Raw genomic sequence first — 22,257 nt, forward strand, 5'->3', positions numbered from 1 at the left:
GTCCTAGGCTACGCTCACGTCTGCGGGGGTTTGCGAGTTTCCCCACGTGTTCACCTGGGTTAGATGTTCTGTCTGCTGAGGCCCAGTGTGTGAATGTCCACTGGTGAGAGTTCTGCACCCTACTGTGTGCCAGAGCCCCCAGAGCGAGCTCCACCGTGGGTGTCGCTGAGCAACTGTGTGGATCCCTTAAAGGCCCTGTGTGTGGCCCTCCCCATATGACCCCTCCCCATCCACTGGCCGCTCCTGAGTTATAATTTAATAGCTGAAACGCTATTCCAGAGAAGTATCTGGGGCTGGGGAGGAGGAGGGCGTACGGCCCGCAGGAGGAGGAGGAGGCGGGATGGGGAGGCGCTTTCCCCCTCCTTCCTCCTTCGCGGAGCTGCTAAAAAGAAACTCGGCGTCGCGCCCAAGTGTGTGTGTATCTGTGTGGCAGCCTGTGCACGCGCGAGTGGGTGAGCGCAGGCCCAGGGGTGGCGACGCGGGCCCTTTAAGGAGCCCGAGGGGGCCGGGCCGGGGCGCGTCTGTGCGGGCGGGGAGCCAGGAGCCGGGAGGCCGAGCCGCCGCCTCCCGGGCTCCTGCCCCGCCCCCTCCTCCCCCTCCCGCCGCCGCCGCCGCCGCTGCCGCCGCCGCCGCCGCCGCCGCCGCCGCCGCCGCCGCCGCCGCCGCCGCCGCCGCCGCCGCGCCGCCGCCGCCGCCGCCGCCGCCGCCGCCGCCGCGGAGCGGAGCCGCGGGCAGGCCGGGCCGCACCGGAGCCCCGCGTCCGCCCGCGCCCCGCCCGAGCCGTGCGCCCGCGCCCTGCGCCCCGCGATGCGCGCCAAGTTGCGGACCAGGGACGCGGGGCTGGCGCCCTAGGAGGCGGCGGCGGGAGGATCGCGCCCCGGCTGGAGGCCGGGCCTGCTGCGCGCCCCCAGCCCGATCGGCACCGCCACTTGCCTGAGCGCCCGGGCAGCCCGAGCGCGCCCCGTGCTCGGGCGCCGCCGCCTCCACCTCCGCGAGGTGAGTTGGGGCCGGGGGTCCCCGCGGAGGGCCGGGGTGAGGCGCAGGGCGCGCTTCCGGGGGAATCGGGGAAGATCGGGCGGCGCACGCGGCGGAGTTGGCGGGGCCCCTGCACTCCCGAGTTGGCGCTCTCGGGGGTGGCCTGCTGGGGAGTGAGGCGCCTCGTAGACACTGCGGCCCGCGTGCGTGGAGGTGCCGGGGAACTTAGGGGAACTCCAGCTCCCCAGTGAGGGGGCGGGCAGGAGGGAAGTGGCGTGGGGGTGGGCGGGTGGGGGGCGCCCTGGAACTGCGTAGGGCAGCCCCCCACCGTGTGCCACGGCCCTGGGGGCATGGCCGCCATGCGCCTCCCTCCTCCCCAAGCGGCCTCGGACTTGGGGGGGGGGACACTGCGCCTTATTTTCCAGCGGGCAGTGCGGCTTTGGAGAACCCCTGGAGATGGCACCCTCGGCTCCCCGGCCTGGCTGCTGCGGAAGGCGCCTGGGGGGTTCCTGCCACCGGGGGTGTGTGTGTGTGTTGGCGGTGGCGCTCCTGGGCGAGGGACCGGAGGGCTCTGGGTGGGGGTCTCCGGGGAGAGGCACCCCTTGCTCCCCCCTCCCCCGTGGGCTGGTGTTCCTGGTGTCTGGGCCTGCCTCCCGCGGCTGGTGACGCCTCATTGGGCCGCCTCCTGGTCCCTCCCCCAGGCTGTGCGGATACTTGGGATGCCACTAGTTTGGGAAGTTGGAATTCGGAGCTGATCCCACTTGGGCTGGACCCGGAGGCCCCAGGCCCTGGTGCTGGGGGAGCACCCCCAGAGACTTGGAGGGGAGTGGGAGGGATCCGTGGGGCGCGCCTTCCCTACCCCGGACGCTTGCAGGAAAAAGCCCGAGGGAGGGAGAGAGGGCTAGGCAGGCGGGCGGGCGGGAGAGACACGCTGTACCTGTGAGCTGCTGTCGCCCGGGCCCAATTAGCGTAGGGCGCCCGGCGTTATTTTTACATTGTAGGTTTAATTTTTGGGAAGCGAGGGCCCTCGCGCCGCCTGTCGTGCGCTCCTGCGCTCCGAGGGTCTGGTGCAGGCAGCGGGGGCGGATCTGTTCTGTCGGCTCAGCCGCCTCCCTTCCTCCCCCTCCTCCACCCCTGTTGGTGAGAACTGGTTTTATTATGATTTTTTTTTTTCCCTTTTGCAGATTTGGAGGAAGGATGTGTGAGGGAGGCAGGGAGGAGGGAAGGGGAGAGGATCCCTGTGGAGTTCTGGGCTCGTTGGGTTGTGTTATCGGTGGCCTTGACTTTGCCCTTTTAAAACCAGATCTGGGTCCCCGCGGCTGCTTTGATAGAAGGGGCTCTCCGGGCCAGGAGTGAGCTGGGAGGGCGTCCCAGGGCATTGTTGTGTATCTCGTCGTGGGTGGCCTTTCTTTTCTTTTTCTTTCTTTTTTTTTTGGATTGGTGGGTGCGGGGAGAGCCCTCTGAGCAAGGAAGAGGTGTGAGGTGGGATAGCTGAGCCATTCACAGCCGACTCTGCAACTCAACGCCTTGAGTTGGAATCATACTTTTGCCACTTTACTGGCAGTGTGACCCTGGACAAATTACTCAACTTCTCTGTGCCTCAGGCTTCTCGTCTGTAAAGTGGGGTAACAATAGTACCGAGTTCAGAGGGTTGTTGTGAGAAGTGAGGTGGTAATACATAGAAGGTATTCGTATATGTGTTACTACAACCACTGTTGTTGTTATTATGATTCCTGGGTTCTAAAACTTGGCCTTTAATCCAATGGCCTGGACATTTTGTGAGAAGAGGCTGCCTTGCATTTTGCCTGAAGATCTGGTGAAGGGAAGGGGCCTTCTTTGCACCTCCCTTTGCTTTTCCCGGTGAGGACAGAGAAGGGAGGTGGCACCTTCAGCCCACTGAACAGATGCACAGACCGAGTCCGGCTGGCCCGGAGCCGGGGGTGAGCGGGGAAGCGGCAGCGGCGGTGGGGCGGCTGCCAGGGCATCCCGGGCGCTGTCTGGCTTCCCCGCGCCGGCTGCCTTGTCCCTGCTTGGAAACTTAACCACCGCCGCCGCCGCCGCCGCTGGGTGCCCGGGGAGTCTGCGGTACCCAGACGTGGGGGCGGGAACGCAACGGGCCCCAGCCCCGGCCTCTTCCCACCGAGCTATTTACGCTTGCTCCGGGATCAATACTATTGATAAATCCATGTAAATGGTAATGTGGCTGTCAGGCCCCGCTGAGGGATGGAGACCCCTCGTGGGGCTGCGCGCACCCCCCTCCCTCCCTCAGCGAGGGTTTGGCTACGTGGGAAGGATTTATTTGGCATAATCCGTTCTTTTCACCCAATTAATAATACTCATACCACCTCCTAAAGATTTCGGAGAGCTCTGCAAACACGAATTTAGCTGCGTGAAAGGCGCGAGCTGGGAAGGCTTGATTGTTCCCAGGGCGTGGGGGTGGGAGGCTTGGCCGCGCTGATGCTTGCCCGCTGGCTGGCGTTGGAAAGAGGCCCCAGGAGTCCCGGCCCCCAGCGTCTTGCCATTCAGGCTGGATGTGGAGGCTGGCTGGTCCGGATCCCCCCCCCCCACCCTCCCTCCGACTGCGAGTTGCAGGGGGGAGGTACCTTGTGCTGTGTTCCCACCCAGACCTGAGGCCTGTGGGTGGAGAAGTTGGAGGGGGCTCCCTTCTTAAGAAGCAGAGATGCACAGGCAGGAGAGCTGGGACTCTCACCGCTTCCTTCCAACAGCTCTGAGAACAGAAAGTCCCCCACATCAAATGCTGCCTCTGACAGTAGGGGGTTGAGAGCTTTTATTTGTGTGTGTTTTTCCCTCCTCCTCTGTTTCCTCTTCATCTCTCTAATGCCAACAGCAGCCTCCCCAGGTGACACCTCCGAGACTGGACTCCCTGCAAGGGGAACAGCTTGCGGGAACTGGTCATTCCTGCCCCAGGCACCCAGGAAAGGGGGCCAGGAGGGGACCCGAGTCTGGGCTGCTGCTTGGGGAGGGCCAAGCTGCCCAGGGTCAGGCCAGGGGTGTCATCTTAAAAGGCTTGTCCCATGGGTGGGTATGTGGAGTCCCCAGGGAAGTGATCCTTGGAGGAGGGGGAAGGGACTTGACAACCTGTCAAGGGAACTTTTGGCCTAGGAGCTGGAAAATACTATGTGTAATGCAATAGTAATAACAGCCAACACATAGAAAGCACTTACCATGTGCCAGGATCTACCCTCAACAGGAATCTACCCCTTTACTCTTCATTACCATCCTGTGAAGTCAGGGCTATTATTATCCCATTTTATAGATGGTGAAATTGAAACAGAGAGGTTAAATGACTTGCCCAAGGTCACACAGTTTGGATGTGGAACTAAGAATTAAGACCTGGGATTACCCGTGGTCGCATTGGTGCAGCAAGAATGAACGTACTGCAGACCTGCTCTGTGGAGCTGCCAAAGAGGGTAGGAAAAAAGAAATTATGTTTCTTATTTGAGCAGCAGCTGCAGATCTTTGCCCCAGGGGGCAGGAGACTGAGAACTTGTTCTTTCCAGGATTTGGGGAGGGGCAGTGCCAGAGGCAGGTCTGAAGTTTCTTTGAAGTCTCCTTTCATCTTAAACATTCATGCAGATTTGGCATTCGCTCTGGCGATGGGGCTGTGTTTATTTTGAAATGAAAACATGGTTTTGAATTATTTAGCATGGCATATAACGGGACTCCAGAAAACTGCATCAGATGAGTGCCTGTACGCTGGCGGGCAGCCCCGGGGTACTTTGTAGCTGGAGACCTTGAGAGGTCCTGGGGCAGATGACAGCTTTTTCCTATTTTCCAGATGAGGGCGCAGGTCAGAGGTGCGAGGCCATCCCAAGGTCGCATGGTGGTGTGACTTTTGCTTACGATGATCAAAATCATCATCATTATCTTTCTTTTAGACCAAAGTGAGGCTTTTCTGCCTGGGCACTTCCATACCACCACGCCCAGCTGGGCTCAGGCTAGCCCTGGGGGAAGGAACTTTCCGTTTATAGATCCGTAAAGAATCATCCTAAACCAACAGTAGAGGATAGTCTGGGAGTGTTTTGTTGGAGATCCGCACCTCTGATCATTTCAAGTTCTGGTGAGTTGAAATCCCGGCTTAGCGATGTGCAAGCAGAGTGCCCTGGGGCTGGTCCCTGCCCCTCTGAAAGTTTGGGTGCCCTGGTCCGTACACTGGGCACAGTGCCCACTGGGGGTAGGGGAGAGGATTAAGGGGCTGAAAGTGAGAGCGCTGGGTTTGATGTTCGGCCCTACAGTTTCAAGCTGTGTGACTCTGGACTGGTTACCTAACTTCTCTGAGCCTCAGTTTGCTCATCTCTAAGATGGGGATGATGATGATGATGATGGTGATGATGGTGATGATGATGCTACTTCTGATTTTATTGTTGTGAGGACGCGATGGATGTCATGATAGATCACAGGAGCTCTTGCTACTTTGTCCCCCACCAACCACTGGAGAGGAAAGGCTTCCCGCTGTAGAATTTATTGTTCACCCCAGGTCCTCACTGACAGGCTGGTTGGACACAACCCCTTCCTCCCTCTAAAGGGCTGCTGGGAGGGACCCTCTCATGGCATAGTCTCTTCACCTGAGCCCCAGGCCTGGGCTTGTTGCTCTCTGGAGGCGGCAGGCTCTTCTCCTGTCGGGCTGATTGGTGATTCACAGATGTGCCCAGCTCTCTCCCTGGGCCCTTGAAGGCTGAGGTTTTCCATTCCGCCTTTAATCCCCCAGTGCCTGTCAGGCACTGAACTTGGAGGGCTTGGGCAGCCTGGAAAGTGGGGGGAAGACTGATGGGGAGGATACAGGGAGCCTCCTGGGGGAGGGCCGAGTTTCCCCTTCACCTGGCAGCGGGGGGCGGGGATGGTTCTAGAAAGGGCTCCTTTGAAGTCAGACCTGATTCAAATCCTGCTTCCCTCAGTTCAAAACTCAGCGAAGTCTCTGAACTTGTGGCCTCAGTTTCCTTATCCTTAAGTGGGGGAGGGGTGGAAAATAACGCCCCCTCAGAGGACCGTCCATAGCTGCACTGCCCGGTCGCTCCCAGCGATGGTGGGGACTGTTCTAGATCTTTGCTGTCCCGTAGCCACTAGGTGTGTGTGTGGCTCTGAGCAACTGAAATGCGGCTAGTGCTGTCGGAACTGGTAATTTTATTCTGTGTTAATTAACTGAAATTTAAAAAGCTACATGTGGCTGGTCCGGATCCGAAGGCCCAGGACTGGATGATGAAACAAGGTTCTGTGTATGGGAGCAGGGCCTGGCTCTTAGCAGCTGAGTGTTTTCCTTCTTTTGTGTGTTTTTTTCTCTGCCTGGTGCCCCTGTATCCCTGTCATCTTGGAAGGACACCCCCCCTTCTGTGGTCCTGTTTCCCAGCAAAGCCTGAGGCTCTCCTGGGTGCTGGCCCAGGCTCCTGTGCCCTCCGTCCACCTCCCCTTGCCCCCATTCCTAATGTCCCCACCCCCTCCTGTCCCACCAGCCTGTGGGGCAGCTCTGACCAGGAGACCTTTCTGTGATGGCGCGAACGTTCCGGACCTGCCCCCTCTGCCCAGCACCTTAGCCGCTCTCCACTCTTCAGGTGGCATTTGGCACCTGAAGTGATGCTGCTGCCACCTGGGATCCGAATGTCATTTGCTACTTGGCTTTAATACGTTTAAAATGTGACTAGTGGGCACCGTCCCTCTTGGGCGGCGTGACCTTAGAGCCTTGCCTTCTCTGTTGACTCAGGGCCAAACGCCTGTATTCAGGCCACTGGCTGGATGTTCTCACCCTTCTTGGTCCTACCAGGCCACCGTCCCTGAGACCGGAGAGCTGGCTCAGTGCCCCCCACTTCCTTCCCTGGCTGTCATTTCTCCAGCACAGGAGACAGCCCCAGGTCTGTGCAAAGTGTGGGCAGCTCCCACTGGGAGCTGAGCTCAGGTCCAAGGGTCTTGGACTCAGGCTCAGAGGAATCCCGGCTCGTAGAGATGATGGTCCAGCCCCTCCTTGTCTGTTTCTGCACCTGCAGATACATCCGGAAGGCCTGCTTCCCGTAGGGGCCGCCATGGTCCATATGTTTTTCTGCTATGAATTAACACATGGATGTCCTTCCATGTAGATAACAACTAGATTAACTTTTTTTTTTGGCGCGGGGGGATAACGTTACTTTTATTTTTTATTTGAAAAATACAGAAAACCAAAAAGTAACGCACTGAAACCCTGCTACTTGCCTTGGGCTTTATAAAAATGTGTTTTACTACAAGAAAAAGCATGGGCATGTTAAAAAATTAAAACAGAGCCTAGAGGTGTCGAAGTAAGTCTCATTCCTGTTCCTACCCTCCCAGTTCTGTCCCCCAAGGCAGATACACGTGGGAAAAGTTTCCTCTCAGAGATAGTCTGGCCATATGTCTGCCTCACAGGGACTTGGATGTGTGTGCTCTGTTTAAAAACAAGCACACAAATGATATCACGCCCTATTCACATCTTACTTTCCTCCTTTAAATTATAATACATCTTAGTAGTTTATTCTGGAATATATAGAGAGCAGGGGTTAGCAAACTACGGCCCGCGGGCCAAATCCAGCCCACCTCCAGTTTTTTATATGGTGCGCAAGCTAAGAATGGTTTTTACTTTTTTTGATGGTTGAAAAAAATAAAAAGAAGAGTATTTTGTGACATGTGAAATTAAGTGAAATTCAAATTTCAGTGTCTGGAAGTAAAGTTTTATTGGAACGCAGCCATGCCCATTCATTCATGTGTAGTCTGTGGTGGTTTTCAGGCTATAGCAGCAAAACTGAGGAGTTGTGACAGAGGCCGGAAGGCCTCCAAAGGCTAGAATATTGATTCTCCTGCCCTTTACAGAAGACATTTGCCGACCCCTGATAGAGAGCTCCCACATTCTTTTTAACTTCAGCATAACCTTCCAGGGTTATGTCAAGGAAACTGGGGCCCTGATGAGTTTGAGGGTCACACCCAGCAGGCCCGAAAACCCCTCCTTCTGCCTGGCTCGCTGTTCTTGCTGTTATGCTGTTGCTGTTGTAGAATGCAGTAGGGCAGTGGGGATGGTTAAAGCAGATGACCTTTGGCACAATGCTCTGGCCTCTTAGATGATGTTTGAGGCTATAATCCCTTCTGTCCAGCGCCACAGAGTTGCTGTATGTAACACCTTCTGTGCGGTGCTACATAGTTTTCACAAATTTTTGCAAAGTCTCTCAGAATCCATCTTGTTTCCCTCTTTGCTTTGACCGTTAGGATGCTCGGAGCCAAGTTTGCAGCCTGCCTTCAGCAATCTGATCTGGTCTGTGTTTTGGTTTTACCGACTTCATCCTGTTTTCAGATTGGTTTGTCCCTGATTTTTCTTTTTGTCTTGACCTTGCTCTCTGATTTTTTAAAAAAATAATTAGTTAATTTATTTTTGTCAACGTTGGGTCTTTGTTGCTGCGCGTGGGCTTTCTCTAGTTGCGGCCAGCGGGGGCTACTCTTCATTGCACTGTGCGGGCTTCTCATTGTGGTGGCTTCTCTTGTTGTGGAGCATGGGCTTCAGGCTCGTGGGCTTCAGTAGTTGTGGCGTGTGGGCTTCAGTAGTTGTGGCGCGTGGGCTTCAGTAGTTGTGGCGCACAGGCTCAGTAGCTGTGGCACGCAGGCTCAGTAGTTGTGGCACTTGGGCTTAGTTGCTCCGCGGCATGTGGGATCTTCCCAAACCAGGGCTCGAACCCGTGTTCCCTGCATTGGCAGACGGATCCTTAACCACTGCGCCACCAGGGAAGCCCCTTGCTCTCTGATTTTACCTTATCCTATGCATTCCTGACAGTTGTCTCAGTTCTTGAGGGGTGGGCTGGAGCAGACAGGAGTAAAGAAGAGGAAAACACTTGCGAGATGTTTCCAGGTTTGTTCCCCCTGCGTGCCTGCGGGGTGGTGGGTGGGTGGTCTCCTGACAGATGATTCCAGAAGGAAATCAAGGCCCCATGGAGTGTCTTAACCAAGGTCAGACCCTGGGCAAGAACCAGGGTCTTTGGGTGTCCATCCTGGGTCAGACTTGGGAAGGTGACAGTGAGTGAGTTGGAAGGTGCAGGATCCCTACTGGAGGCCCTGGGGCCCTTGGGAGCCACTTGGCCTGAGGGAAGACCCTGCAGTGGGGTAGGTGACGAGCTTACCACTCCTGGGTGGAGGGTCACTCCTGTCTGTTCCATATCCGGGGCGCAGGGATCGTGGAGTTGTTGCGGTGGCAGTGCTGCGGGTGTGTCCGCGTGGAGGGGCCTCTGGGCTCCGGTTCCAGCCTTGGTGCTCTGCGGACGCTCTGCGGACACTTTCCAATGTTTCTGCTTCCTTCTGTTGACCCTGGGATATTTCTCTGAACTGGAAAGGAAGTGGGGGGAAAACGTAACCCACGGGTAGAATCGGATGAGACCAGCAGCTGGCCGCCCGCTGGAGGGCATGTGTGGGTGTGTCTCCCGGAGACCCGGGAGCCCAGGCTCTCTGCCTCCTGTCTCCTGGGGTTGGCTTGGTCTTTGGTGACGTGTGTTTGTGTTTTAGGGCTTGTGAACGGAGCTCCGATGAGCCACGGGGCGGAGTCTGGTGTCTGCCTCTTACTGGCTGTGCGATGCAGCCTGGGACAAGTAATGGAGCCTCTGTGCAGAGCTTCTCAGTTTACTCACCAGTGAAATGGGGTGATGAATGACACGCGACCTCAGAGAGTCTGGTGAGGCAGAGAGAGCTGAGGGGCCATTTGAGGCGTGAGTCGGTCCTTCAGGCCGCGTCTTTAGTCCCTCTCCTTCCTGTCTGCGGCTCCTAACCCTCGGAGCCCGCCCTGGGGCCAGGCAGGTGGATCCAGCAGCCTCCTTCCCTTTGTCCCAAAGGGGCTTCAGGCCCGATCTGTCCCCAAACGGACGTGCGGTCCCCCCTCGCCCCCAGACCCCCCAGCCTGGGCTTCCTGCCTGAGTGTGGGGCCGAGCCAGAGAGCTGGGGGTCACCCCAGCTGCCCTCTCACCCGCCCAGCGCCTGCAGAAGCCTCCATGCTGCCCCCGTCTGTTCTGTGCAGAGCTGCTGGGTGGACCCTGCGGGTGAGCGCCCTGACCTGACTCAGAGCCCCATGAGCCCTCAGGGCCTCCCGGCACCTCTTGCATGAAATCCAGGCCCTTCTCACTGCCTCGGAGGTCTGTCTGCCTCCGCGTCTGCTGACCTCCGACCTCCCCTTGGCGGACACCCCTGCAATAACTGTGTGCTATATTGGGGGGGGGAGGGGGGTGGTACTTCTGGGCGGGAGGTCAGGAGGGGTGGGTGGGAGGGGAGTGGATTTTTCTTTGTGGCCCAGGGGGCCTCTCTGGGAGATGCTGGCAGTCAGAAGTCCCTGAGGCCAGGCCCGAGGGTGCACACAGCCGGGGCCCCGTGGGGAGGGGGTGCCTCGGGGGTCCCTGCTTGTCCTCACGCTGAGCTCCGGTGCCCGCTGCAGACCCTCCGGGAGCATCGCCCACTGCTACTGTCTCCTTGGCCATGGCAACTGCCTGGCACCGCGGGCCTGCTCGTTAGGCTAACGGGGCGAGCCTGCTGGGCCAAGGTGGGGGGCCAGGACGTGCTGCCCTGGGGCTCAGTGGGGCTTGTCCGCCGGGCGACCGGACACCGGGCCAGGAGCGGAGCGGGGGCGCTGGAGGAATGCTGCAGAGTCCAGCGGGAGTCAGGGGTCCCCAGGGTCCTGGGGGCTTGGGTCCGGTTTGCAGGGTGGGGTTCTGGTGGGAATTACGTGTGGTGGTGACTCCTGGGTAACTCCTGTGACCAGTTAAACGAGGGGAGGATGAAAGCTGGGGGAGAGATTGGGAGGCGCCCACTTTTCCCTGCCCCCCACACCCACCGACACCGTCTCCCACCCTCCTAAGTATTCTTAACCATTTTCACTTTTGCCCACTTCTGCTGCCTATACTCCATCTAGGCCACCGTACTGGGTGGAATAGTGTCCCCTCCCCCAATTCATGTGCTTCCCAGAACCTCAGAAGGAGACCTTATTTGGAAATAGGGTCGCTGCAGATGTAATTAGTTAAGATGAGGTCATGCTGGAGTAGGGTGGCCTTAAATCCAATAGGACTGGTGTCCTTATAAGAATAGAAAGTCGTGTGAAGGCGGAGGCAGAGAATGGAGTGATGTGTCTACAAGCCGAGGATTGCTGGCTAGATCCATGCAACAGACTCCCTCGGAGCCTCCAGGAGGGACCACTCCACCCGACACCTTGATTTCAGACTTCTGACCTGCATGGCCATGAGAGAATACATTTGTATTGTTTCAAGCCCCCTAGTTTGTGGTAAGTTGTTATAGCAGCTCCAGGAACCTAATACAGCTCTCATCATCCCTTGCTTGGACTACTGCAGTAGCCTCCTCACCAGTCAGCCTGACCCTCTGTTCCCCACATGGCAGCCAGAGGGTTTTCTTTTAGGCCTGTCCCTCCTGTGCTCAGAGCCCTCCCATCTCAGACAGCATAAAAGCCAGCTCTTTAATCTTGCTTACAAGTCCCTGCACAGTCTGTGCCCCCCCCCGCCCCATTCCCTTTCTGATCTGCTCCCCTTGTTCACACTCTGTACCAGCCACACTGACCTCCTTGTTGAAATTTACCTGACATGTGCCTGCCTCAGGATCTTTGCACTTGTTCTGCCTGCAACACTCTTCCCCCAGGTGTCCATGTGACTTGCGTCATTTCTCTGCCATCTTTGCTCAGATGTCACCTTTTCTGTGGGTCCTTCTCTGGCCTTAATTAAAATTGTACCCTCTCCTCCTCAAGCCCTCTCCTTCCCTCCTTCACATGTCTCCTGATGAACTATGGTTTTATCTGTTTAACTTGCTGTTGTCTGTCATCCCTGCTAGAATGCATGTTCCAGAAGGGCAGGGACTTTGGTCCACATTCCCTGCTGCACCGCCATTCTAGAACAGCTCTGGACACACAGTAGGTGCCCAATAAATGTGTCGACTGTCAGGTTCTGGCTGGGCATGGCCTGACCTGGCATCCCAATGCAGGATGTCTTGGGATCCCAAGTTGTCTGCCTTTCCCTGCATCTGATACCTTTTCCCTCACCTGTGGCCCTCCTCAGACCCCCGGAGGTCGCTGGGCCTTCAGCTGCTCCCTCCCTGTCTTTCCTGTGGGTGGTCGTGACAGTCCCCCTGCGGAGCAGAGCTGATTCCTGAGCTCTGAAGTGGCTGAGGTTTGAGATAATAAGGTCCTGGCTACTTCAGGCCTCAGTTTTCCCATCCCCAAAATGGACACAGTCAGATTGCTCGTCTCTTGAGGCTGTTGGGAGCGTTAAGTGAGGACACACAGGAAGGGGCTTGCTGCCTGACACTGAGAGCACAGAGAAAGACTTCAATCCGATTGGTGCTTGGTGGCGGTGGTGTCAGTTTGCTGTGCTGGTTTTCAGAGGAAGGGTGAGACATCATAGCCGGATGGCTCCAGGTGCCTGGGGGACTTTAAGCCCGTGTTCCCTTAGGCAGGTGGCCTCTGGATGCTCTTGTGGCCTGAGACGTCTCCTTCCTGGCCCCATGCGCCCATCCCCTCCATCACAGGAAGGTGAGCTCTGCAGGGTCCGAGGGGGGCATTCCCAGGGCCTGTGAGGCCTGTCTGTTGTTTGCTGGGAGAGAAGACCCCAGGTAACTTCACGAAACCCAGGGACAGGAGGAACCCTTCTCCCTTTCTTGGGCTGGGTTCTTCTTTCACTCTGTGCCTCAGTTTCAGCATGTGTAAAATGGGGATAGATGTCTTCCCTGCCTCCTAGGGGAGTGGACTGGATTAGGGCACCCGGGGTGGCCTCTGTGATGGTGACCTGCCATGGATAGGTTGTGTGCATGCCGTCTTCCTCCCCACCTTCCTCGTCTGGTCTCTGGGCAGGGCTGGGGGCTGAGCTGACAGAGGTTTTATGGGCGAGCTCACTCCGTGTTGTTGTATGTTAGCTCATTTAAGCCCCACAATGACCACAATGGCAGCTGTGGCCAGAACTGTTAATTTCCCTGTTTAATGATGGGAGAATCAAGGCACAGAGTGGTGATGTCATTGGTTCAGGGCACACGTCTTGTAAGCTCTTTCCTTGGTGGGTGGCTGTCACAGGCAGGACCTGGCCTTTCCTCCTGTCTCCCTTTCCCGTGGACTGTGGATCCCCAGGCAGGGGGGTCGGCCTGGGTCCACCATGTGCCCAGCCCTGGGCGCCTCAGCTCACCTCTCTGGCCTGGCCTGGCCTGTTTGCCTTGAGGTCACACTCCCAGGCTCCCCGCAGGCTCCTGGGCTCTGCCTTGCAGGAAGCTGACCCCGCTGTCTAGACTATAAATAGTAGCCGCAGCGGCGGGCAGGAAGCTGCGTCTCATGGCACCTGGGCGCTGGCTGCTGCCCCCTTGCTGCAGCGCCTCCTGGAACTGTGCTTCTCCCGGTGGGAATGCCGAGGCGGAAGCGTATGTGCACCCCAGGCGCTGCTCTGCAGGTTTGCTGTGTGACCTTTGGGCCCCCGTTGCCCTCTCTGTGCCCCTGAGCCCCTGGCCATGTGTCCGGGATGCCTCTGATCTCCCCGTGCTGTAAAGAGCGCCTCCACGGTGTTTGGATGGCAGCCAGGGAGGTGTGGAGGGTTTGGTGGGTGGTCTGACACTGGGGGGACAGTTAGTGTTCTCCTTGGAGGGGAGGTAAGTGGGAGGGGGCCATTGAGGGAGCCTGGGGAGGGGAGATGGGCCCTTTCCAGATGCAGGGTGGAAGGGGTGTGGGGGAGGCTAAGGTGGAGCTGCCTGGAGGGTCCTGGACTGGGAGGCAGGCCATGGGGTGGGCACCGGGCATTTGAGACCCATCTTGTTTACTGGGTTGCTGTGTAATTTTCGTACAACCTCTCTGGGCCTTGGCATCCTCCTCCCAGATTTTCTGGCAGGAGAGAGACGCACAAGGGTTTCGCAGCAAGGAGAGTATTTCGTCGTGTCCTCTGTCATCTGTCGCGTTGCGACGGCTATTATTGTTAATATCGTTCTGTTGTCACGGGGCAGGTTTCACCTTGTCCCTGTCCGTACTGCCAGGTCCTTGGAGACCCGGCTCTTGGGCAGGGGTCAGTGAGGTGTGCTCACCAGCAGCCACGGGGGGAGGGTGCTGACTCACACCAGGGATGCCCCTAGTGGCCGTGCTGCTGGGCACACTGGGTGGCCTCTGCTTCCCCAGTGCCCGCTCACCACCCACCAGCTGTGTAGTGAGGGCTTGGCCCCTTGGGTGGTTTTCCAAGCATGAGTGTCGTGCTGCCGGTCAGTTGAACCTTGCAAAGCCTTCCATTTTCCCGGAGGTTGTGTGCTCTGTTGGTGCCAGTGGCGTTCCTGACCTGGAATGCAGGGACGTGGCGGCTTCAACAGGGCGTCTTCCCTGTATGGACCTTGCTGGAGTGGGGGATGAACAATAGGGCGATTCGTGACTGGTCCCCAAAACCCACAAAAGTTGCCCAAGAAAATGGATTGATGAGTTATTTGTTGTCATCTTAGGGAAGTCTCTGGTGATAAGCCCCAGGGCTCTGCCTGCTTCACGTTTTCATCAAAGGCTAGACTGGGCACCCTCGGGGTATGTGTTCACCGCGCAGATGACAGAGCCGGGTGTTCTGTAGGACTGGAGAGACTGAGTCACGTGGACTCAGTACTTGCCTGCTGGAGCTCAGGGTTTGTGGGGTGGGCCTTTGGGGCAGTTCCCTCGAGGCCCAGAGATTTTTGGAGCCTGTGGGGAGGAGGATAATGGTCTCCTCCAAAGATGTGTACGCCCCTAAACCCCAGAACCTGTGACTGCGCTATGTTACATGGCAAAGGGGAATTAAGTTTGCAGATGGAATTAAGGATGCCAGTCATTTGACCCTGAGGTGGAGGAAGTTATCCTGGATAATCCTGGTGGGCTCACAAAGGTCCTTATATGGGAGGCAGGAGGTTAGTCCAAGAGATTTGAAGGTGCTGTGCTACTGGCTTTGAGGATGGAGGGAGGGGCATGGAGCCAAGGAGTGCAGGCAGCCGCTAGAAGCTGGAAAAACAAGGAATGCGGGCTCGCGGAGAGCCTGCTGCAGGAGCACAGCCCAGCTGACACCCTGGTTTTCACCTTGTTAGATCCATTTCAGACTTCTGATCTCCAGAACTATGAGATAAGAAATCTGTGCTGTTTCAGGCCACCGCGTTCGTGATCATTTGTTACAGCAGCAAGAGGAAACTCAAACAAGAGCCCTCATCTTCCCTGAGACCCCTAGCAGCCAGGTGCCACCTGATCATTTAGACCGTGTGTGTCCCTGCAGCCAGTGGCCTTGGAATCAGGTGACCGCTCCGTGTCTTGCCCTTGCCCTGGGGCTATGAGTGAGGGACACGGAGTGAACAGAAGGACCTGCAAACTGTAAAGGCTTGTGCTGGAGAAAAAAATGAAATGCAAGGGCTTCCCTGGTGGCGCAGTGGTTGAGAGGCCACCTGCCGATGCAGGGGACGCGGGTTCGTGCGCCGGTCCGGGAAGATCCCACATGCCGCGGAGCGGCTGGGCCCGTGAGCCATGGCCGCTGAGCCTGCGCGTCCGGAGCCTGTGCTCCACAACAGGAGAGGCCACAACAGTGAGAGGCCCGCGTACCAACAACAACAACAACAACAACAAAATGAAATGCAAGAAAAAAAATCTAGAAGCAGAGAGATGACCAGCAGGGAGGGCGTGGTGTGAAGTAGGGATGTTTTGTGTGTTCATTTATTCCTTCAAATCCGGTGGGGGTACCTGGCTCCAATGAAGGCCCAGAGGGAAAAAAAATGTGTCCCCAGCCTGTCCGCCCCAGCCGTGACGAGCCACAGCTGATTCTTCTGGGTGGGGTCTCCCGAGGGGCAAGTGTTTCACATTCTCGGAGCAGACGGGCGATGCCACATGCTGCTTCCTTCCCGGCTTTATTGAAAAGAGAAGGAAAATGGCCCACGCCTTCGGCCCGAAGGCCCTCTGGGCCGTCGTCCAGAAACCTGAAGCCTGCAATTAAATGAAACTGGATCCTTAGGTGGGGAGAGCTTCTCTCCCCTGAAGAGGAGGCTCTGGAGACCGGGCCCTGGGGAACCACTGCTCGCGGATAGGCTGTATGGGGTCTGGGGAGACGGTGGGAATGTTCTAGCCAGTCTGAGTCCAGGAGGCTGGACTCTGGGCCACCAGCTAAGGTGGCGGCTGCCTTTTATCCAAAAAAAAAATCATAAAAATTACAGGTGGCTTTCTCGTCATTTGAGCTTCCTCCCCAGAGACTGCCACTTCTCCACTGGACATGTGCTCGTCTAAGAATGTCGTCACACTTGCACGGGCCTCTGCACGGTTTCCTGCACGGCCTGGGGCCCCTGTCTCATCTCCAGGCTGGAAGGATGCACGTGGCCGCGTCTTTCTGTGTTTGCCGCTCTGCAGTTTGCTGTTAGAATGGGCCACGGGACTCTGCCCGTTTTGTAGGTCAAAAGTGGTCGAATATTGACAGCTTTTATATAACTCGGCCTCGTAATTTCCTCTCCACGTTGAGACAGGAAAGCAGACCGGAGTGGTTCCGAGCAGGGATCCTGGCGGCGTGGGTCCCCATCCCTCCTGCCTCTTTCCAGCTGTGAGATGTCACTCTGTGCCTCAGTTGCCCTATAGGTAAAATAGGGACTGAAATAGTACCTATTTTCTAGGATTGTTTTGAGGATTAGAAGCGTAATACACAAGGTTTATCGTGTAGCTATTATTGTTATTTTAAAAAATTCCCTGGCGGTCCAGTGGTTAGGACTCTGTGCTCTCACTGCCGAGGGCCTGGGTTCCATCCCTGGTCGGGAAGTAAAATCCCTCGAGCTGCGTGGTGTGGCCAAAAAAGAAAAAAAAAGAAAAGAAAATAGGATTTTGCGACGTGTTGGTGCAGTTAGATCTAGTTGATGAATTTTAACTTCTGTAGAGATAGTATCTTGTCATGGGGACCCAGGACACGTGATTGGCGTAGTCCCTAGATACCGCTTGGGTTGATGGCCGTGTTTGGAGCTTCTCTGGGTGCTTCCAGGTGCTCACGTGCTCTCCTCCTCCATGTGTTCCTGGGAGTGGGACTGCTGGCTCGTGGCTCTTCCCCCGATGCTGGCAGGTTCTGCAGGGGGCTCCCTGGCTGGCCCTCTGTGGTAGGGTGTGAGGTCTCCCCATGGCCAAGGCCGTGGGCAGGGCGTGTGGCTCGACGGCTGCTTTATGAAAAAGACTTTCTTGATTTTCAGAAGCAGAACCAACCAGTTCTTTGTATTTTTATTTTATTTTATTTCATTTTATTTTATCTTATTTTATTTATTTTTGGCCATACCACGTGGCAAGGGTCTTAACTGCTGGACCGCCAGGGAAGTCCCTGTGTTCTCTAGAAATTGGAAAATTAAGACACAAAAAAAGCCTGCACACACACACACACATACACACACACAAAATACAACCATGTTCTCACCCACCCACCCCCCCCCCCAGAGAGAGAGACTGTTGGCATCTTGGTGGTGACTTAAGGCCCGTTCCTGCCTCAGTCTTCTCATCTGTGAAGTGGGGGAGGTGTTGCCCTGAGGGTTGCCGGTGATCTGGCGAGGAGCTCTGTCACCTTCGTGGGCTGGCTGTTTTCTTTCCGGGCCTCAGTTTCCCCATCTGGAGAATGGAGTTTCCCCTCCCAGAAGCACTTGCCTTCTGGGAGGCTGTGGGGATTAAGAGTCTCTTTGACCGGGCACGGGGCGCACAGTAGGTGCTTTGTGATGGTGAGCAGGTGACCTGTGTGCACAGACTCGGAAGGGCAGGGTGCACACACCTGCCCTTGGGGTGGGGGGCGCTGCAGCGGGCCATGCGGGGCTGGGGCCGAGGGTGGGCAGGGTGTCCTCTCCATGCCTGGCTGTGCAGGTGGGGGTCTTGGCTGGAGGGGCTCAGCTGCCCTCCTCCCCGGGTCCCCGAGGAGCCGGCTCAGTGGAGATCCCTAAGGCGATTAAGTGGGTTCATTTGATCCTGAACGTGAACTTGAGCAGGCGGCTTATCTCCTGGAGATGAAAGCCGGGCTGGCGAGGAGCCACCTGGCCCACGCAGGGAGTGCGGGATTTTCTCCTCCACCCCCTGCCCAGCCGGGGCCTGTGCTGGGGCCTTTTTCCCCACCCGCCTCCAGCCCCTTCAGCCACATGCGATGATGGACCGAGGGCCAGGTGCTTTTCCGGGTCTCAGAGCGGCAGGCTTGCCGTGTTAATTCGTTTGATCCTCTCAATCTCGCGAGCTAGCAACGATCGCATCATCACTTTCCCTGTGTTACAGGCAAACAGCTAAGGCTCAGAAAGGTCGGCTGGCTTACCCAGAGCCACACAGCATCCTGACAACCCCTGACGATATTTAGAGCGTATCCTTGGAAAATCCCCTTTACTCCTTGGCGCTGAAAGTCCTCCTGAATACGGTCTTGACTTTGCACAGAATTAACAACAACAATAACAACAATCAGTGTACACTGTAGTGTAAAAGGAAATGGGAGGAAGTGCTGCTGGCTCCCACTCAGAATGAGTAAGTGTCGATGCGATGCAAGTGAGATCAGAAGCGTTTCGGTTCTGGAAACACATGAAAGTGATGCTAAAGAAAAAGCTAGCGTCTGGATCGGTTCTGGCAGGTTTTTTTTAAACGGCCAGGTTATTTGAAAATTGTGTGGAGAGGGTGGCTTTCGTGGCGTGGGACTGTCCCACTGGCCGAGCGCCAGTCCCAGGACAGCCAATAACATCCCTGCCAGTTTCTGAGGTGTTCCAGAGTGGGGACCCTGCCTTGGAGACCCCCTCGGCCCTAACAGCACAAAGACAACAAGATGCTGTGAGTGGGGGGTGGGACCCCCTGTGCTCGAGACCCTCCCTGCTTTCATAGTGGCAGACCAGACGCTGTGGCCCCCCTCCCCCGTCCACCGTCTGGCTCGGCACCCACACAACCTCCTCCTGGCCCCTGAACCCATCCTCTCTTGCCCCCGCTGTGCTCTCCGCGCTGCAGGCAGAGGGATCCTGTCCGAAGGAGAATGAGAGCCTTCAGCTCCTTGCCTCATCCTCTCCCTTCCCTTTTTCCTCCTCCTCTGAGAATAAACCCAGAGGCCCCAAGGGTGCCGGGGAGCTGTTCGCCCTCACTGACCCATCTCCCGGCTCTTGCTCCAGCCACATCCCTCCCCACCCCGGCCTCTGCACTCAGCCGCTGCACTTGCTGTTCCCCCACCAGGCATGCTGTTCCCTGCGATCGGCATGGCGGCTGCCGTCAGGTCTCAGCTCAGATGTCACCCTCAGGAGGACCTCCTGGCTGCCCAGTCAAGGGCACCCCCTGCAACCACTGTCCCAGCCGCCCACTTAGGTCTCTAGTTGTTGATCGATGAAGTTTCTTGGTTGATTTCTTCCCCTGGTGTGTGTTGTTGGCCTTCCCACATCAAATCACTTCCGACGAAGCAGGAGCTCCCCTGTCTTGTTTGCTGCTAGGCCCCCAGTGCCTGGAATGGTGTCAGGACGTAGTAGGGGCTTTTGGTCAGTTAGTGTTGACGGCCGATGGGTCCCTTGGCAGCGAGACCAGCCCTGGCCTGACCTGGAGGAGGGGGACTAGGGTCCTGGACACAGGTCCCTTGTCACTCAGGTGGGTTCTACCCTGTCTGGAACTGACCAGACCAAGGGGCTGGCCCAGCGGAGGGTGGGTGCCACTGACTGCTATTTCCTGCCCAGGAATAGAGGCCCTTAGGGGTCAGGGTAGGGGTGGGGCCAGTGTGGCGACGTAGCCCCCGGGATTCTTTTGGCAGTGTCTGAAGACATTTCGTTTATCCCAGCCTGGAGGAGGTGTCACAGGCATAGCGGTTTGACGCCAGAGATGCTGTGAACATCCCCCAGTGCACAGAGCAGCCCACAATGACGAATGATCAGGCCCAAGTGTCTTTAGCGTGAAGACCGGGCATCGGGCCTTAGGAACTCACATCTTGATTGTGCCCCGGGCAGGGGAGGGCAGGAACACCTAGATTCCCTTTTCATGCTGCGTCCGTATTTCTGTGGCCCAGAGCATGCTCTCCCCTCCCCTCCCCCCCGGGCACTTCCCTGATAGGGCTGATGGGGCGCTGGATGGTGGACGAGGCTGGATGTGATCTAGCGGCCCTGGGGCCAGTTCACAGCTCGCCTAGTGGCTGTTCTGTGCCCCGGGTCCCCCGCCTCCACTCCACCACAGAAGCAGGAACTTTCCAACACAGAGCCCGGCTGTGAATCAGCGCCACTCACTCTGGGCAGTACGTGGGGCCTCTGGGGCTGTTTTCAGTTTCTACCAAGTTTCTCACTGTGACTCAGTGTTGCCCCTCGGCCCCTTGACCCAGGCTTCTGAGCACCTTCTGAGCTCCTGTGGGACATCACAAAGAGCTGGCTTTGAGGCTGCCCTTTGCTGGGTGCTTTGGGCCTCAGTCTTCTCATCTGTGTAGTGGGAACAGCGAGGGAGATGTTACAGGTGTTTACTGTCATCAAACAGTGGATCCCAGGGGCCGCATGTGCCCAGGGTGTGCATGGAGGGAAATGAAGCAGACACTAGGGGGTGAAAGCTGGGAGACTCACTGGGGGACTCACACAGGGGAGGCCCGTGCCCTGTATCCCCTCCAGCTCTGTCCGTGGAGGATCTGGGTGGAGGACCGTGTGTCCAGGGGCTTCTGTTCTCCATGACAGGCAGTCGCCAAGCCCAGTCGGGGATGGTGGCCTCCGTCTCTCACTGGGTCGTGCTTCAGAGGCTGGGGCGGGGGGCCCGTGCCCCAGGTATTCTCCCCATGACCTGGCTCAGGGCTTGAGCCTGGTGTCCTAGGTGCTGAGGGGCTGGGCTTGCGTCCCTGGGGAGGCGGGCTGGTGAACCCTGATGGCGAGCTTGCACTGAGCACCTGCCGTGTGCCAGACTGTATATTTCTGCACAAAGTAGCCCTCAGCATCACCCCCATTTTACAGATGGGGAAACCAAGGCTCGGAGGAGCAAGGTGACAGCCTCAGGCTTAACAAAATGGTAGAGCTGGGATTTGTGCCTGAGCCGTCCTGGTTTTAACTCCCCTGCTTATCACCTTCACCTTGTAGCAGAGGAAACAGCCTCAGAATTTAGGCACCGGCGTGGGGTCGCCCAGCTAGACCCTGGTGCAGCTGGGATTGGGTCCGGGTCTCCGGCCAGATCCCGGGCTGCTGGGACTCTGTGTATGGACTCCCTTGCTGGGCCTCTCTGTCCCCATCTGTGCAGGATGGGCTGGTGCCCGGGTCACAGATGCTGGGGTGGGTCGGGGCTGGTCTTGGGGAGCGGGAGTGTGCAGAGGGAGGCCTGTCGGGGTGGGGGAGGAGTGGGGTGCTCCAATAGTGTGCAGAAGTCCTGATCTCCCTTCAGGACCAGGTCAGCGGGAACCACCCCTCCCGCCTGCGTTGCTGGACTCATTGGAATATCCCCTGGGCCCCCGGTGACAAATCTCTTTCACCATCTCTTGACCCAGACAGTTAATTGCTTCTGGCGATCAATCGTTGGTTCCGTGACACCCCTGCTCTCCCCGGCAGCCCCTGGCCCTGCCCTGCAGCCACGAATGGCCCAGACCCTGCTCCTGGGCAGGGAAGCTTGGGGCAGGGTGGGAGGCTCTGCAGTGGTTTTCCCTTCCAGCTGACCGTCAGGCAGCCTCCTCCCGGGGGACCCAGCAGCTGGCATTGTAGGGCCCTTGGCCTGTGCTCCTACAGGGTGGAAACTGAATTAGCTTTACAGAGAGCCTATGATGGGGCCTCTGAGGGACTTTCAGAGGCTTCTGGAAGTTTCCACCCCATGCAGTCCCCTGTGCCCCATTCCCAGAAAGCCCACTGTCTTATCTCCCACCCCTCAGGGGACTCCCAGGTGGAGGTGATGTGTGGTTAGAGTGTATGCCTGGATGCAAATCTTAGCTGTGGGAACCCTGGGTACACTTTCTTGCCTCTCTGCCTCATTGCCCCCATCTGTAAAATGGGGAGAGTCATAGTAACTCGTGTGTACGGTGGTTGTAAGAATTAAACCAGTTAGTAATTGACAGGGCTTAGCACGGTGCCCACGCAGTGAAAGCCTCAGGGGAGCTCCAGGTGTCTGCAGCTGGCGATGCCGGTGGTGGACAGACAGGTAGACGGACAAATGGCTTCTCCGTGCTGCCGTCTTGGGCCTCCGCAGGCCTCGGAGCGAAGCCCCTGGCCCTCCCGGCCTGATCTGTGCTGCCTGCCCTGACTTGGCCTGTGCTGGGCCGGGAGCCAGGCTGCCGACACCCGTGTGGCCCGAGCCCCCGTCTGCCCCCCTTCCCTCCAGAAACGGTCGATATCCTGGCTCCTTCCTGGCGTCTAATTGCTCTTGTCGGCTGCTGTCTCCGCAGATGGCCCCACGCC

At 57.5% G+C, this 22,257-nt stretch overlaps 1 protein-coding gene across 21 annotated transcripts in view; it reads left to right on the forward strand.

The window, feature by feature from the left end:
• The first annotated feature begins 897 nt into the window (after positions 1–897).
• Positions 898–22,257, forward strand: part of NCOR2 (nuclear receptor corepressor 2) — a 222,235-nt gene continuing 200,875 nt past the window's right edge. For 18 of the 21 annotated variants that reach the window (XM_082667555.1, XM_082667560.1, XM_082667550.1 and 15 more), the window contains exon 1: positions 900–996. The gene's annotated coding sequence lies outside the window, so the exon portion shown is untranslated. Of the gene's footprint in view, positions 997–22,257 lie in introns of all 21 variants that reach the window. The other 3 variants (XM_082667548.1, XM_082667559.1, XM_082667549.1) reach the window with 2 other exon arrangements.

The sequence above is a fragment of the Grampus griseus genome (genome assembly GCF_964374135.1).
Source record: "Grampus griseus genome assembly, chromosome: 12".
NCBI lineage: Eukaryota > Metazoa > Chordata > Mammalia > Artiodactyla > Delphinidae > Grampus > Grampus griseus.